This window comes from Vicia villosa, unplaced genomic scaffold (genome assembly GCF_029867415.1).
Source record: "Vicia villosa cultivar HV-30 ecotype Madison, WI unplaced genomic scaffold, Vvil1.0 ctg.001315F_1_1, whole genome shotgun sequence".
NCBI lineage: Eukaryota > Viridiplantae > Streptophyta > Magnoliopsida > Fabales > Fabaceae > Vicia > Vicia villosa.
In genome coordinates this window covers 438,076-453,728 of record NW_026705571.1, presented here as the reverse complement: position 1 = coordinate 453,728, position 15,653 = coordinate 438,076, and positions in this window count along the sequence as shown.

Below are 15,653 nucleotides of genomic sequence, written 5' to 3'. Positions count from 1 at the left end.
CTGAACGTAAAGTAGGAACAGAATCAGGTTCAGAGAGATGAATACCTTTGGATACCTTCTGAACAGCTTCAAACACAGCCTCACGCTTCTTCTGCTTCTTACTCTTCTTCTCTTCCACAATCTTAGCCTTCCCAAGAGAGATTTCTCTTCTTCTGGCAGATTCCAGTGACTCCTTCTCACTAGCAACAATCTTCCGACCTTCAACTGCTTGAGTTATTGGTCCTTGAGAGATTTTATCTTGCTGATTCACAGCTTCTGCTTGCTTATTCACAGCTTCTTGAACATCCTCATCTTCGTCTGAGGCATTAATTATTAATTTTCTTTTTCTTGCTTTCTTCTTCTCAACAGCCTTTACAGTTTCCACATTCTCATTACTCTTCTTTTTCTTCTTCTTCTCAACAATCTCTTTTACACTCTTCTTAGTTGCAACTGAAACAACCTGAACTTCTTCAACAACAACTTCTTTTGAAACGGCTTCCTCAACAGTAGTAGCAGCAGCTACACTCTAGACTACCTTCTCCTGATTATCAGAAGGATGATCAAATTTTCTTTTAGTCCTTCTTTCCTTTTTCACAGCAGCTTCAGGAGCAGCTTCAGAAACAACTTTCGACACAGCAGGCCTGGAAGTAGAAGTTTTCTTACGACCTTCTTTAGCAGGAGCACCTTTTTCTTGATCTTTTACTCCTTCATCTTCCTTGAGTGACTTCAGATATCTAGTTCTGACTCCTGGCACCTCACTTCTGAAGAAGGGTTCAAAGTCAGAAAGAATAGGATCTCTTCTACTTCTTGCTCCAGGAAGAGGTTGAGGGGCTTTGATGATGGTCTCAATAATACTCATTTTTCTCAAGGTGAGAGCATTCAAGCAACTTCCAGTATTAACAACAAGGTCTTTGATGGTACCTGTAGCTTCCAAGTTCTCAACAATTTTGGAATGAACCAGAAGGTTTGAAATGATCCTTCCAAAAGGAATGATAGTACACTTCTTTACTCTGAAGGCATTCCTGGAATCCCTCACAGCATTCCACATGTGGTTGAAGATTATGTAGATAACATCAACCTTCTTCTTAGTGGCAATGCAATACAGAATGTATTTCTGCTCATTGTTGACGAAGTTTGCAGCATGTGTTCCTTTCATGTGATAGAAACACCCCAGAAGAATCTTGGTCCAGATTTTATAAAGATCCCTCATGTCCTTGACAGGCTTTGTCTCCTTTACGTCTGTGTAAAGGGTAGACAACACTTCTTCCCAATCAGCCCTTTGATCAATTTCATGAGCACCCCCAGGGTTTCTTAGATCGAACATCATTCTCAGGATGTTCTCAGTAATGACCACAAACTTCCCATGGACGAAGGACAGAATGGATTTAGGAGAAACAACTGCATGCACCCAAAATTCCTTAACAAGATCTGGGTAGACCGGTCCACAGAACTCAGCAAACAATGAAGTCCACCCTTGAAAAATGATATCTTCTTTAAGATGATATCCATGTTCTTCGATGCTATCAAAATCTACCATGAGTTCACAGATAACTTCCAACTCCTTTTTGGGAATAGAACAGGCAATAACCGGAGTAATTTGCTGATCTTCTTCTCGTAGATGGAGAGGGACAGATGAGCCAGCATTGAGAGATGATGAAGCGGCCATTGAAACAGTATTGAGATTTGAAGAACAATTTCTGGGTTTGCGCTTAGGGTTTGAGAAAAGACCGAAAAGGTTGCAAAAATGCATGCAAGAAGAAGGAGAGAATGGGAGCGAAAAAGATAAACGTTATGATTTGAATTGTATTTATAGAGACGGATTTGAAAATGAATGCAATAAAGTTATGAGAATGAACGGTTACAGAATCAAATGAAATCAATTGCATTAAATGATGAGTGACGTTAGATGAGATATCGTGGTAAATGAAATGATTTAACACAGTTACCTAGGGCGGCGTCCCATCAGATTAACTCACGCTTTTACCAACCGTACATACACGTGTTCACCATCAGAATACTCTTGATGACAGCTGTGTTGCACTGAATAGAACTTTTCATCTTCTGATTCTGATCACTGCTTCTGATTGTTATTCTTTAGAAATGATCTGGTTCTGATAAGATCATCTTTCTTTCCAAGGGTCACATCTTCTGAATGAGCTGAGGTGAGTCTAGAAGATCTTCTGACTGTTGGCTCTTCAGAAATTCTGAGATTCTCTAAAGATGCAGCAACTTGATCTTCTGATTCTTTGCTTCTGAGATTTTCAGCTTCTGGAGCTTTGCTTCTTGGTTCTACAGCTTCTGATATGTCAATATCTATATCTGCAAAATTCTCAAACTGCTTTGGCTTTTCAAGACCAAGCTTATCATCAAATATGATATTGATTGATTCTTCTACAACCAATGTTTCAGCATTGTATACTCTGTAGCCTTTAGAGCGTTCAGAATATCCAAGAAGAAAACATTTTTGTGCCTTAGAATCAAACTTACCAAGATGATCTTTAGTATTCAGAATAAAACACACACATCCAAAAGGATGAAAATATGAAATGTTGGGCTTTCTGTTCTTCCACAATTCATAAGGAGTCTTATTTAGAATAGGTCTTATAGAGATTCTATTCTGAATATAACATGCAGTGTTTATTGCTTCTGCCCAGAAGTGCTTAGCCATATTGGTCTCATTGATCATGGTTCTGGCCATTTCTTGTAGAGTCCTATTCTTTCGCTCTACAACTCCATTTTGCTGTGGAGTTCTAGGGCAAGAGAAATCATGGGCAATACCATTTTCTTTGAAGAACTCCTCAAAGAATCTGTTCTCAAATTCGCCACCATGATCACTTCTGACCTTTATGATTTTGCACTCCTTCTCAGATTGGATCTGAGTGCAGAATTCAAAGAACACTGAATGAGACTCATCCTTGTGTTTTAAGAACTTTACCCATGTCCAGCGGCTATAATCATCTACAATGACTAATCCATATTTCTTCCCTCTGATAGATGCTGTTTTGACTGGTCCAAACAGATCAATATGCAGAAGTTCTAACGGCCTTGAGGAAGAGACAACATTCTTAGATTTGAATGCAGGTTTGGAGAACTTGCCCTTCTGACATGCTTCACAAAGAGCATCTGATTTGTATTTCAGATTTGGGAGTCCTCTGACCAGATTTAGTTTGTTAATCTGAGAAATCTTTCTCAAACTAGCATGTCCTAATCTTCTGTGCCAGACCCATTGCTCTTCAGAAACAGACATAAGACAAGTCACCTTTTGCTTCTCAAGATCAGAAAGATCAATCTTATAAATGTTGTTCTTTCTCTTGCCTGTAAATAGGATTGAGCCATCCTTCTGACTTACAGCCTTGCAAGACTTTTGATTGAAGATTATGTCATAACCATTGTCACTTAATTGACTTATGGACAATAAGTTATGCGCTAATCCTTTTACAAGAAGTACATTAGTTATGGAAGGAGAGTTACCAATACTTATGGTTCCAGAGCCAATAATCTTGCCCTTCTGATCTCCTCCAAACTTGACTTCTCCACCAGACTTAAGCACCAGGTCTTGGAACATAGACCTTCTTCCCGTCATGTGTCGCGAGCACCCAGAGTCCAGGTTGTTAGAACAAGATTTGTTCTGATCAATTATCTTAGTTTTGATGATAACAATAATATGAATTTTGCTTAAGATAATATGGTACTCTAATCCAATGCAATTTCCTTTTCAGGAAATATATAAAGAGTACTCATAATTCAGCGCTCAGAAGCTTTGTCTCAAAGGGTTCAGCATGCAACATCAGAACATGGTCTGGCAAGACATCAGAAGATGGTCGAAGCAGAATCAGAACATGGGTCTATGGAAGCATCAGAAGAACAAGAGAACAGAAGCACTGAAGTTCTGATGGTATCACGCTCAGAAGCACTTCAAGGTCAGAAGATCAGAAGATGCTTTGCACCAAGCTGTTTGACTCTGATGATATTCAAACGTTGTATTCACAAACATCAGATCAGAAGGAAGTACAAGTGGCAAGCTACGCTGACTGACAAAAGGAACGTTAAAAGCTATTCTAGGCTACGTCAGTAGACACAGCGTGAACAAGGCTCGAGGTAGTTGACAAAAGCGTATAACATTAAATGCGATGCTGTACGGAACACGCAAAGCATTAAATGCACTCAACGGTCATCTTCTCCAACGCCTATAAATATGAAGTTCTGATGAGAAGCAAGGTTAACGATCCTGAACAAAACAACTCAAATTAACTTGCTGAAACGCTGTTCAAATTCAAAGCTCAGAATCTTCATCTTCATCAAAGCTCACTACATTGCTGTTGTAATATATTAGTGAGATTAAGCTTAAACGTTAAGAGAAATATCACAGTTTGTGATTATCGCTTTTAAGAAGCATTTGTAATACTCTTAGAATTGATTACATTAAGTTGTAAGGAACTAGAGTGATCGTGTGGATCAGAATACTCTAGGAAGTCTTAGAGGTTATCTAAGCAGGTTGTAACTAGAGTGATCGTGTGGATCAGTATACTCTAGAAAAGTCTTAGAGGGTATCTAAGCAGTTGTTCCTGGAGTGATCAGTGTGTGATCAGAAGACTCTGGAAGACTTAGTTGCTGACTAAGTGGAAAACCATTGTAATCCGTGCGATTAGTGGATTAAATCCTCAGTTGAGGTAAATCATCTCTGCGGGGGTGGACTGGAGTAGTTTAGTTAACAACGAACCAGGATAAAAATAACTGTGCAATTTATTTTTATCTGTCAAGTTTTTAAAGCTACACTTATTCAAACCCCCCCTTTCTAAGTGTTTTTCTATCCTTCAATTGGCATCAGAGCGCCGGTTCTAAGGTGCAAGCACTTAACCGTGTTTAGAAAAGATTCAGGAAGAGAAAAACGCTTCAGTAAAAGATGGTTGATGAAAGTGAAAAGTCTACACCTGCATCTACATCTGGCTCTACTGAGCAATACAACGGTAACAATGGTTATACTAGACCGCCGGTATTTGATGGTGAAAACTTTGAATACTGGAAAGATAAACTGGAAAGTTACTTTCTTGGTCTAGATGGTGATCTATGGGATCTTCTGATGGATGGTTACAAACATCCAGTAAACGCCAGAGGCGTAAAGCTGACAAGGCAAGAAATGAATGATGATCAGAAGAAGCTCTTCAGGAATCATCATAAATGCAGAACTGTTTTGCTGAATGCTATCTCTCATGCTGAGTATGAGAAGATATCTAACAGGGAAACGGCCTATGACATATATGAGTCCTTGAAAATGACTCATGAAGGAAATGCTCAAGTCAAGGAGACTAAAGCTCTAGCTTTAATCCAGAAGTATGAAGCCTTCAAGATGGAGGATGATGAAGACATTGAAAAGATGTTTTCAAGATTTCAAACTCTTACTGCTGGATTGAGAGTTCTTGACAAGGGACACACCAAGGCTGATCATGTAAAGAAGATCATCAGAAGCTTACCCAGAAGATGGGGTCCTATGGTGACTGCATTCAAGATTGCAAAGAATCTGAATGAAGTTTCTCTGGAAGAGCTTATCAGTGCCTTGAGAAGTCATGAAATAGAGCTGGACGCAAATGAGCCTCAAAAGAAAGGTAAGTCTATTGCATTAAAATCAAATATCAAGAAATGCACTAACGCTTTTCAGGCTAGAGAAGAAGATCCTGAAGAATCAGAATCTGAAGAAGAAGATGAACTGTCTTTGATCTCCAGAAGGCTAAATCAACTCTGGAAGACCAAGCAAAGGAAGTTCAGAGGCTTCAGAAGTTCAAAGAAATTTGAACGTGGAGAATCTTCTGATGACAGAAGATTTGACAAGAAGAAGGTCATGTGCTATGAATGCAATGAGCCTGGACACTTCAAGAATGAATGTCCAAATCTTCAGAAGGAAAATCCCAAGAAGAAGTTTCATAAGAAGAAAGGTCTTATGGCAACCTGGGATGAGTCAGAAGATGATTCAGACTCTGAAGATGAGCAGGCCAACTGTGCGCTGATGGCGACAGAAGATGACGGATCAGAATCTACATCAGAATCAGATTCTGAAGAGGTATTTTCTGAACTTACTAGAGATGAGTTAGTTTCCGGTCTAACTGAACTTCTGGAACTCAAGTCTCAGATTAGTCTCAAATACAAAAAGCTGAAAAAGCTATTTGAATTTGAAACAAAGAAGCTTGAGTTGGAGAATTCTGAATTAAAAGAAAAACTTTTAAAATTATCCAATAATGTTGGATCTCCTTCTGATTCAGAAAAATCCACTCCTAGTCTAAACCATATTCTGAAAGAATATGATTTAAGTTTCAGGAAGTTCTTATCTAGAAGTATTGGCAGAAGTCAGCTAGCTTCTATGATATATGCTGTGTCTGGAAACAAAAGAGTCGGCATTGGTTTTGAGGGTGAAACCCCATACAAACTTGAACCTGTTGATGAAATGAAATTCACATACAAGCCATTGTATGATCAGTTCAAGTATAGCCACTCCCATGATATTAGGCACACTTCACATGCTCAAAGTTTTCACATAACACACACCAAAAAGCATGTGACACAACCTAGGAAATATCATGAAACTCACATTAAAAATTATCATGCTGTTCCTCCTATTGCTTACAATGTTAAACCCAAGTTCAATCAGAACTTGAGAAAATCTAACAAGAAAGGACCCAAGAAAATGTGGGTACCAAAGAAAAAGACTATTTCTTTTGCAGATTCTCTTGGTGACAAAGAAGATAAAAGTCAACATGACATGTCTCCTGGACTCAAGTTGGTCTCAACACTTGAAGGGAAGAAAGACTGTCTTCCAAGTTCTGGTACTTAAATCTGTTGAAGAAACTTTGTCTGAAGGAGATCAGAAAAGATAGTTTATCAGTCTTGAAATCATTTGTCTTGTTTGTTTCTCAAGCAATGGTGTTTCGTTCTTAAGTATTCTGAATGCTCTAAATGCTACAGAATATACAATATTGAAACATTGTTTGTGGACGAATCAATAAATATCTGGTTTGATGATAAACTTGTTTCTGATGAAACAAAGTAGCTTAAGAATTTCTGCAGATACAATTTTGTCTTATCAGAAGCTGCAGAACAAAGAAGTGAACCTCCAGAGGCTGTGTATATCAGAAGTAATGGATCAGAAGATCATTCAGATTTATATCAGCACACTTCAGAAGGAGTGTTTCCAGAAGAGAAACTTGATCAGATCAGAAGCAGTGATCAGAATCTGAAGGCGTAAAGTCTATTCTGAAATTTACAGCTGTCATCTATTATCTTATGGTGAACACGTGTCTGTACGGTTTGTACAAAGCGTGCAGTTGAAAAGACGCCGACCTAGGTAACTGTATTAAATCATTTCATTTACTGTGTTCTCTCTCCTAATGTCATTTCTCATTAAATGCATAATGATGTCTTTTTAAATCTTTTAAAATAACCCGCTTCATCTTCATTCCCTCTTTTTCTCTCTTTCTCTCTCTTTTGTGCATTCACTTCGTTGCATTTCTCTTCAAACCCTAGTTTTCTGATTTGATCTCAAAGCATTATCATCATGAACTCTTCCTCCTGTTCATCTTCCTCAAAAGAAAGACTTACTTCTTCACAAATCCTTCTACGAAATTATGAATATGCTCCTTTGAAAACTTGCTTGATACCCAAGAAGGACTTGGAGGTTTTATGTGAAACTGCTGTGGACTTCAACAATCTTAAAGCGAATGGCTTTAAGTGTGATGCAAGAATCCTTGAGCAAGGATGGTCCAAGTATCTCAATAGATTGGTTGGTCCAATTTATCCTGATCTTGTGAAGGATTTCTGGGTACATGCAACGGTTACCCCAACGGCCATCATTTCATTCGTGCTAGGGCATGAAGTGGTTATCTCTGAAAAACTGATCAGGAAGCTATACAATCTGAATGATGAAGAAGGTTGGTCTGGTTTTCGACATACATCTGTTGATTGGTCAATAGTTGAAAAACAAATCTCTAAGTCTTCTGGGATTGACTCTAATAACACAGGCACCTTGAGGCCATTTTATAGAGTATGGGCTGAGATTATTCTGGGTTCTCTTCACCACAGAAAAAGGATGCTCTCCTCTTCTTACATCAGTCAAGATCACAAGCACACTCTTTTCTGCATTGGCAAAAATACTGAGATCAACATCTCTCACATTCTGTTTGAGAATCTGAAGACTTCAATCCTTGAGTCAAGAGAAGAGGAAAGGGCAAAGTACCCTCATCTTTCAAGAACGACTATTCCGTTTGGAAGAATGATTTCAGACATTCTTACTGAAAGCAAAGTGCTGGACTCCATCAGAAAACTCAATGCATCCCATTTGCTTGGAGTAGTTCAAGGTCCCATTTTTAATGGTGTGGATCTGTTCAGATTAGAACTCATTAAAAATGTACCTTCTGTGTGTCCAAGTTTTCCTGACATTCTCTCAAGAAGAGTTGTTGCTGAAGGTTTTGCCTCCCTGTTTCAAGAAGAACTGCATCAGGTTGTCAAGTCTTACCTGGAAGATTGTGTTAGGAAGCAATCAGATATTGATCCTGCTTGGATCCGTGGCAGATTACTTCCGTCCAAGGCTGATCTTCTGAAGAACGATCAGAAGGAACTAAAGGCTAGACTAAAAAGAAAAGCCCAAGAAGATGAGGCTGAGAAAGCCAAGAAGTTGAGGGTCACCTATGATCCTGACAAGGTGGACTCTGAAGAACGAAGAGATAAAAGGATCAGAGATTCCTTTCGCAGAACAAGATCTTCTTCTTCTGTACAAATCTCCAGAAAGGTTTTTACTCCACCTCCTTCTGTCCCTAAACCTTCTCCCCAATCACCTCCTTCTGAACCAAAAGTAAACTTCACCTTACCAAATCCTTCTCCATCATCCTTCTCCTCTCCCATTCTAAACCCCACACCTTTAAGTATTCTTCCCCCAACTCCTTCTGATAAATCTTTCTCACCAATTCCCTTTACAAACACTCCATCCTCGTCTCAATCTATCATTTCTGATATTCCATCCTCATCAATCATTCTCTCAGATATCCCTTCTTCCTCATCCACCGTACCTCCACCTTCTATATCCCATCCCTTACCTACCAGAAAATCCAAACCTTACTGTCTTCTCTACCCTGACTACAAATTCACCTTCAGTCCGCCTGAACCTGAACCCTATACCTACCTGGAACTTTTCAGACATGAGGTGATTAGCAGTCTAGACCTTCTGAAGGATGCATTCCTAAATGGTCTGGATGATGTTTCTACAAGAAATCTCTGGAGAAGATTTCGCAAGGATTTTCAAGTAGAAGCAATAGGAGTACAGAAAAGACTAGTGGCTGCTGCCCCTGGTTATCCTGGTTACCTTCTGGAGGAAGATAATGGTATATACTACCATCCTCTCAGAAATTGCGTTGCTGCTGAGGAGAAGCCCTTTGTGGATGAATTGGAAGTAGCAAGACTCGCTGCTGCATTGGAAGCCAATCCTTGCAGGGAGATTGTGGTCTGGATACCTCAATATCCTGTTCTGCTAGGAGACTTCAAGACTCTCTTTGACTATCTGAGGGAAAACCCGTCTGAGAAAGACCCAAGCTTGGTCATTCCAGAAGTTGTTGACCCACCAGAAGTTGAAGGTCCTTCTGCTCCCAGGAATCTAGCTGCCATTCTTCAGGCACTTGAGAATGGAGACTCGGAAATTCCTGCTGCAGAATATGGAGATGCTTCCATGCAAGAAGCAGATGCTGAAGATCATGTTGCTAAAACTGTTCCTGTTGAGGAAATCCCTGCAAATGATCTATCTATGGAAGCTGCAGATCAACATGTCATCCCTGTGGATAGAAGCTGTGAAGCTTCTTCTGATGATTCTTCTCGTCTTGCAAGGACTCTGGAAGAAATTCAGAAGAGACAGGATGAGCAAAGCTCACTCAATGCTGAGTATAGCGCTTTCATGGTGAGGCAAGAAGGACACAACAATAAGGTTCAAGAGATGCTGACCAAGATCTTGTCAAGACTAGGGCCATCTTAGATTGAGTCTGTGCTGTTTCTTTCTGTTCGTTGCATCTGTTTTGTTTTGTGCATCTGATCTTTCTTATCTTCATGTACTTCTGTACCTGCTGTTTGAACTTCAATGAAATCATCTTCTTCCTCCGTGTGTTTCGTTTTGTTTGTCTCTGAATCTTTTTTTTGCTTTTTGATGATATGACAAAAGGGGGAGAAGATAAATGATAAATGATTTGATTAATCTATCAGTTGCTGAGTAAAGCTCCCACACATTTACTAACAAGAACTGCAAGTTCTATATGGTTTAAGTGTTTTGCAGGTATAAAGAAGTGAAGAGAATCTTCAAAGCAAACACAAGAAGCAAAACCATGGAAACTGAAGCAAGCTGAGTGCTATCAAGCTTCAGAAATCAGAAGCAAGAAAGAAGAAGAAATCAGAAGCACTGATAATAGAATTTGATCCATATTTGTCTATTTGATCTGACAAAATTCTATTTGCTCTGATACATTATTTTAGCCTATATGGCTCTGATACATATAATGTGTTCGAATATGCATTTTATGTTCTAACTCGTTCATGCTGACTTTTATCGTTTAGTTTTTGTTCTGTAACATTTCAGGATGTAGAGATGCTCAGATGATGCTCTGGTACATTCAACAATGTTCTGATACAAATCTAGCATGAAGTGATGTTGGTAGAAATTCAAAGCTCTGAAGCTATCCGAGGGAAGCAGAAATCAGAAGCTGTGAATGTTCTAAAGATCCAGAAAACTCAAGTTCTGAAGCTGTCCTAAATGGAAGCAGAAATCAGAAGCTGTGAATGTTCAGAAGATCAAAGAAATTCAAGTTCTGAAGCTGTCCTAGATGGAAGCAGAAGTCAGAAGCTGTGAATGTTCAGAAGATCAAAGAAATTCAAGTTCTGAAGCTGTCCTAGATGGAAGCAGGAATCAGAAGCTGTGAGTGTTCTAGGGATCTAAAGAAATTCTAGTTCTGAAGCTGTCCAATGGAAGCAGAAGTCAGAAGCTAGGAATTCTCTAAAGACAGAAGCTTATATGATCGTCTCTACCGAAATAATCAGGGAAGTCTTTTATCAAAGTTCTTCGAGTATTTATTTCAGGGGGAGATTATTTATCTCAGGGGGAGATTGTTAATCTCAGGGGGAGACATATTCATATGCTTATGCTATAGCTGTGTAATTTGTCTTTTGCCGTCTGTTCTTTCTGATCGCAAATTCATATCATTTATATATGTTTTTGTCATCATCAAAAAGGGGGAGATTGTTAGAACAAGATTTGTTCTGATCAATTATCTTAGTTTTGATGATAACAATAATATGAATTTTGCTTAAGATAATATGGTACTCTAATCCAATGCAATTTCCTTTTCAGGAAATATATAAAGAGTACTCATAATTCAGCGCTCAGAAGCTTTGTCTCAAAGGGTTCAGCATGCAACATCAGAACATGGTCTGGCAAGACATCAGAAGATGGTCGAAGCAGAATCAGAACATGGGTCTATGGAAGCATCAGAAGAACAAGAGAACAGAAGCACTGAAGTTCTGATGGTATCACGCTCAGAAGCACTTCAAGGTCAGAAGATCAGAAGATGCTTTGCACCAAGCTGTTTGACTCTGATGATATTCAAACGTTGTATTCACAAACATCAGATCAGAAGGAAGTACAAGTGGCAAGCTACGCTGACTGACAAAAGGAACGTTAAAAGCTATTCTAGGCTACGTCAGTAGACACAGCGTGAACAAGGCTCGAGGTAGTTGACAAAAGCGTATAACATTAAATGCGATGCTGTACGGAACACGCAAAGCATTAAATGCACTCAACGGTCATCTTCTCCAACGCCTATAAATATGAAGTTCTGATGAGAAGCAAGGTTAACGATCCTGAACAAAACAACTCAAATTAACTTGCTGAAACGCTGTTCAAATTCAAAGCTCAGAATCTTCATCTTCATCAAAGCTCACTACATTGCTGTTGTAATATATTAGTAAGATTAAGCTTAAACGTTAAGAGAAATATCACAGTTTGTGATTATCGCTTTTAAGAAGCATTTGTAATACTCTTAGAATTGATTACATTAAGTTGTAAGGAACTAGAGTGATCGTGTGGATCAGAATACTCTAGGAAGTCTTAGAGGTTATCTAAGCAGGTTGTAACTAGAGTGATCGTGTGGATCAGTATACTCTAGAAAAGTCTTAGAGGGTATCTAAGCAGTTGTTCCTGGAGTGATCAGTGTGTGATCAGAAGACTCTGGAAGACTTAGTTGCTGACTAAGTGGAAAACCATTGTAATCCGTGCGATTAGTGGATTAAATCCTCAGTTGAGGTAAATCATCTCTGCGGGGGTGGACTGGAGTAGTTTAGTTAACAACGAACCAGGATAAAAATAACTGTGCAATTTATTTTTATCTGTCAAGTTTTTAAAGCTACACTTATTCAAACCCCCCCTTTCTAAGTGTTTTTCTATCCTTCACAGGTACCATGACATTTTGTGCTTTGTCTTCTTTGCTGCTAAGGATATCTGCAACATAAATTATCTTCTCCTTGGGTACCCACAATTTCTTGGGTCCTTTCTTGTTAGTTTTCCTCAAGTTCTGATTGAACATGGGTTTAGCATTATAAGTAATAGGAGGAACAGCATGATATTCTTTAGGTTTGGCAGCATGATATCTTTTAGGTTGTGTCACATGCTTCTTGGTGTGTGTAGTGTGAAAACTCTATGCATGTGAGGTGAGCCTAATATCATGTGAGTGGCCATATTTGAACTGATCATACAATGACTTGTATGTGATTTTCAAATATTCAACAGGTTCAAATTTATGTGAGGTATCACCCTCATAGCCAAAACCAAACCTTTTGTTTCCAGAAACACCATATATCATAGAAGCAAGATGACTTCTGCCAATACTTCTAGATAGGAACTTTCTGAAGCTCGAGTCATATTCTTTCAGAATATGATTGAGGCTAGGAATTGATTTTTCTGATTCAGAAGGAGATCCAATATCTTTGGATAATTTTAAAACTTTTTCTTCAGTTCAGAATTTTCCACTTCCAGCTTCTTAGTTTCAAATTCAAATTGCTTTTTCAGCTTTTTGTATTTGATACTAAGATGAGCCTTGAGTTCCAGAAGTTCTGTTAAACTGGAAACTAACTCTTCTCTAGATAGTTCAGAAAATACCTCTTCAGAATCTGATTCTGATGTGGATTCTGATCCATCATCTACTGTGGCCATCAGTGCAAGGTTTGCTTGCTCTCCTTCAGAGTCTGATTCTGATTCTGATTCTGAATCATCCCATGTTGCCATAAGACCTTTCTTCTTATGAAACTTCTTCTTGGGATTCTCCTTCTGAAGTTTTGGACATTCATTCTTGAAGTGTCCAGGCTCGTTGCACTCATAGCAGATGACCTTCTTTTTGTCAGATCTTCTGCCACCAGAAGATTCTCCTCGTTCAAACTTCTTTGAACTTCTGAAGCTCTTGAACTTCCTTTGCTTGCTCTTCCAGAGTTGGTTTACCCTTCTGGAGATCATGGACAGTTCATCTTCTTCTTCTGATTCTGATTCTTCAGAATCTACTTCTTCAGCCTGAAAAGCGTTAGTGCATTTTTTAAAATTAGATTTTAATGCAATAGACTTACCTTTCTTCTGAGGCTCATTAGCATCCAGCTCTATCTCATGGCTTCTCAAGGCACTGATTAGCTCTTCCAAAGAAACCTCATTCAGATTCTTTGCAATCTTGAATGCAGTTACCATTGGACCCCATCTTCTGGGCAAGCTTCTGATGATCTTCTTTACATGATCAGCCTTGGTATAGCCTTTGTCCAGAACTCTTAATCCAGCAGTTAGCGTTTGAAATCTTGAAAACATCTTCTCAATATTTTAATCGTCCTCCATCTTGAAGGCTTCATATTTCTGGATTAGAGCAAGAGCTTTGGTCTCCTTGACTTGAGCATTTCCTTCATGGGTCATTTTCAATGACTCATATATATCATAGGCAGTTTCCCTGTTAGATATCTTCTCATACTCAGCATGAGAGATATCATTCAGCAAAACAGTCCTACATTTATGATGATTTTTGAAAAGCTTCTTTTGATCATCATTCATTTCTTGTCTTGTAAGCCTTACGCCAGTAGCGTTCACTGGATGTTTGTAACCATCCATCAAAAGATCCCATAAGTCACCATCTAGACCAAGGAAGTAACTTTCAAGTTTATCTTTCCAGTATTCAAAGTTTTCACCATCAAATACTGGCTGTCTAGTATAACCATTGTTGCCATTTCCATTGTATTGCTCAGCTGAGCCAGATGTAGATGTAGATGAAGGTGGTGGAGTCTCAACCATCTTGACTTAGTGTTTTTCTCTTCCTGAATCTTTTCTAAACACGGTTAAGTGCTTGCACCTTAGAACCGGCGCTCTGATGCCAATTGAAGGATAGAAAAACACTTAGAAAAGGGGGTTTGAATAAGTGTAGCTTTAAAACTTGTAAGATAAAAACTATTTGCACAATGATTTTTATCCTGGTTCTTTGTTAACTAAACTACTCCAGTCCACCCCCTTGGAGTGATTTAACTCACCTGAGGATTTAATCCACTAATCACACGAGATTACAATGGTTTTCCACTTAGCCAACTGCTAAGTCTTCTAGAGTATACTGATCACAACCTGATCACTCTAGGAACAATCTGCTTAGATACCTTCTAAGACTTTCTAGAGTATACTGATCAACAACCTGATCACTCTAGTTCTTACAACTTAATGTAAACAAATTCTAAGAGTTACAATGCTTCTTGTAAAGCTATTATCACAACTGTGATTTCTCTTAAGTTTAAGCTTAAATCTCACTAAGATATTACAACAGCAATGTAGTGAGTTTGATGATGAAGTTTGAGAGCTTTTGAATTTGACAGCGTTGCTGTATAATGCGCAAGTGTTGTATTCAGAATTCGTAACTTGTAAGTCGTAACCTTGCTTCTCATCAGAACTTCATATTTATAGGCGCTTGAGAAGATGACCGTTGGGAGCATTTAATGCTTTGCATAATCCGTACAGCATTGCATTTAATGTTTCACTCTTTTGTCAACTACCTCGAGCCTTGTTTTCGCTGTGTCTACTGACGTTGCCTTTAATAGCTTCTAACGTTCCTTTTGTCAGTCAGCGTAGCCTGCCAGTCTAGTACTTGCTTCTGATCTGATGTTTGTGTGAACAACGTTTGAATGTCATCAGAGTCAAACAACTTGGTGCAGAGTATCTTCTTGTCTTCTAACCTTGAAGTGCTTCTGACCGTGATACCATGAGAACTTCAGTGCTTCTGCTTCTGATCTCAAGTTCTTCTGATGCTTCCATAGACCCATGTTCTGATTCTGCTTGACCATCTTCTGATGTCTTGCCAGACCATGTTCTGATGTTGCATGCTGAACCTTCTGAGTCAGTGCTTCTTGCGCTGATTTTGTGCATACTCTTTATATAATTCCTGAAATGGAAATTGCATAGTATTAGAGTACCACATTATCTCATACAAAACTCATATGCTTGTTATCATCAAAACTAAGAATATTGATCAGAACAAATCTTGTTCTAACAATTGCAACCTCACCATCATCACAAGATGCTTTTCAACTTAAGCAAATCTTCAAATATTGGTGATGCAAAGTAGGTTCTTCTGCTAGAAACCAAGAAGAAGTGGGTT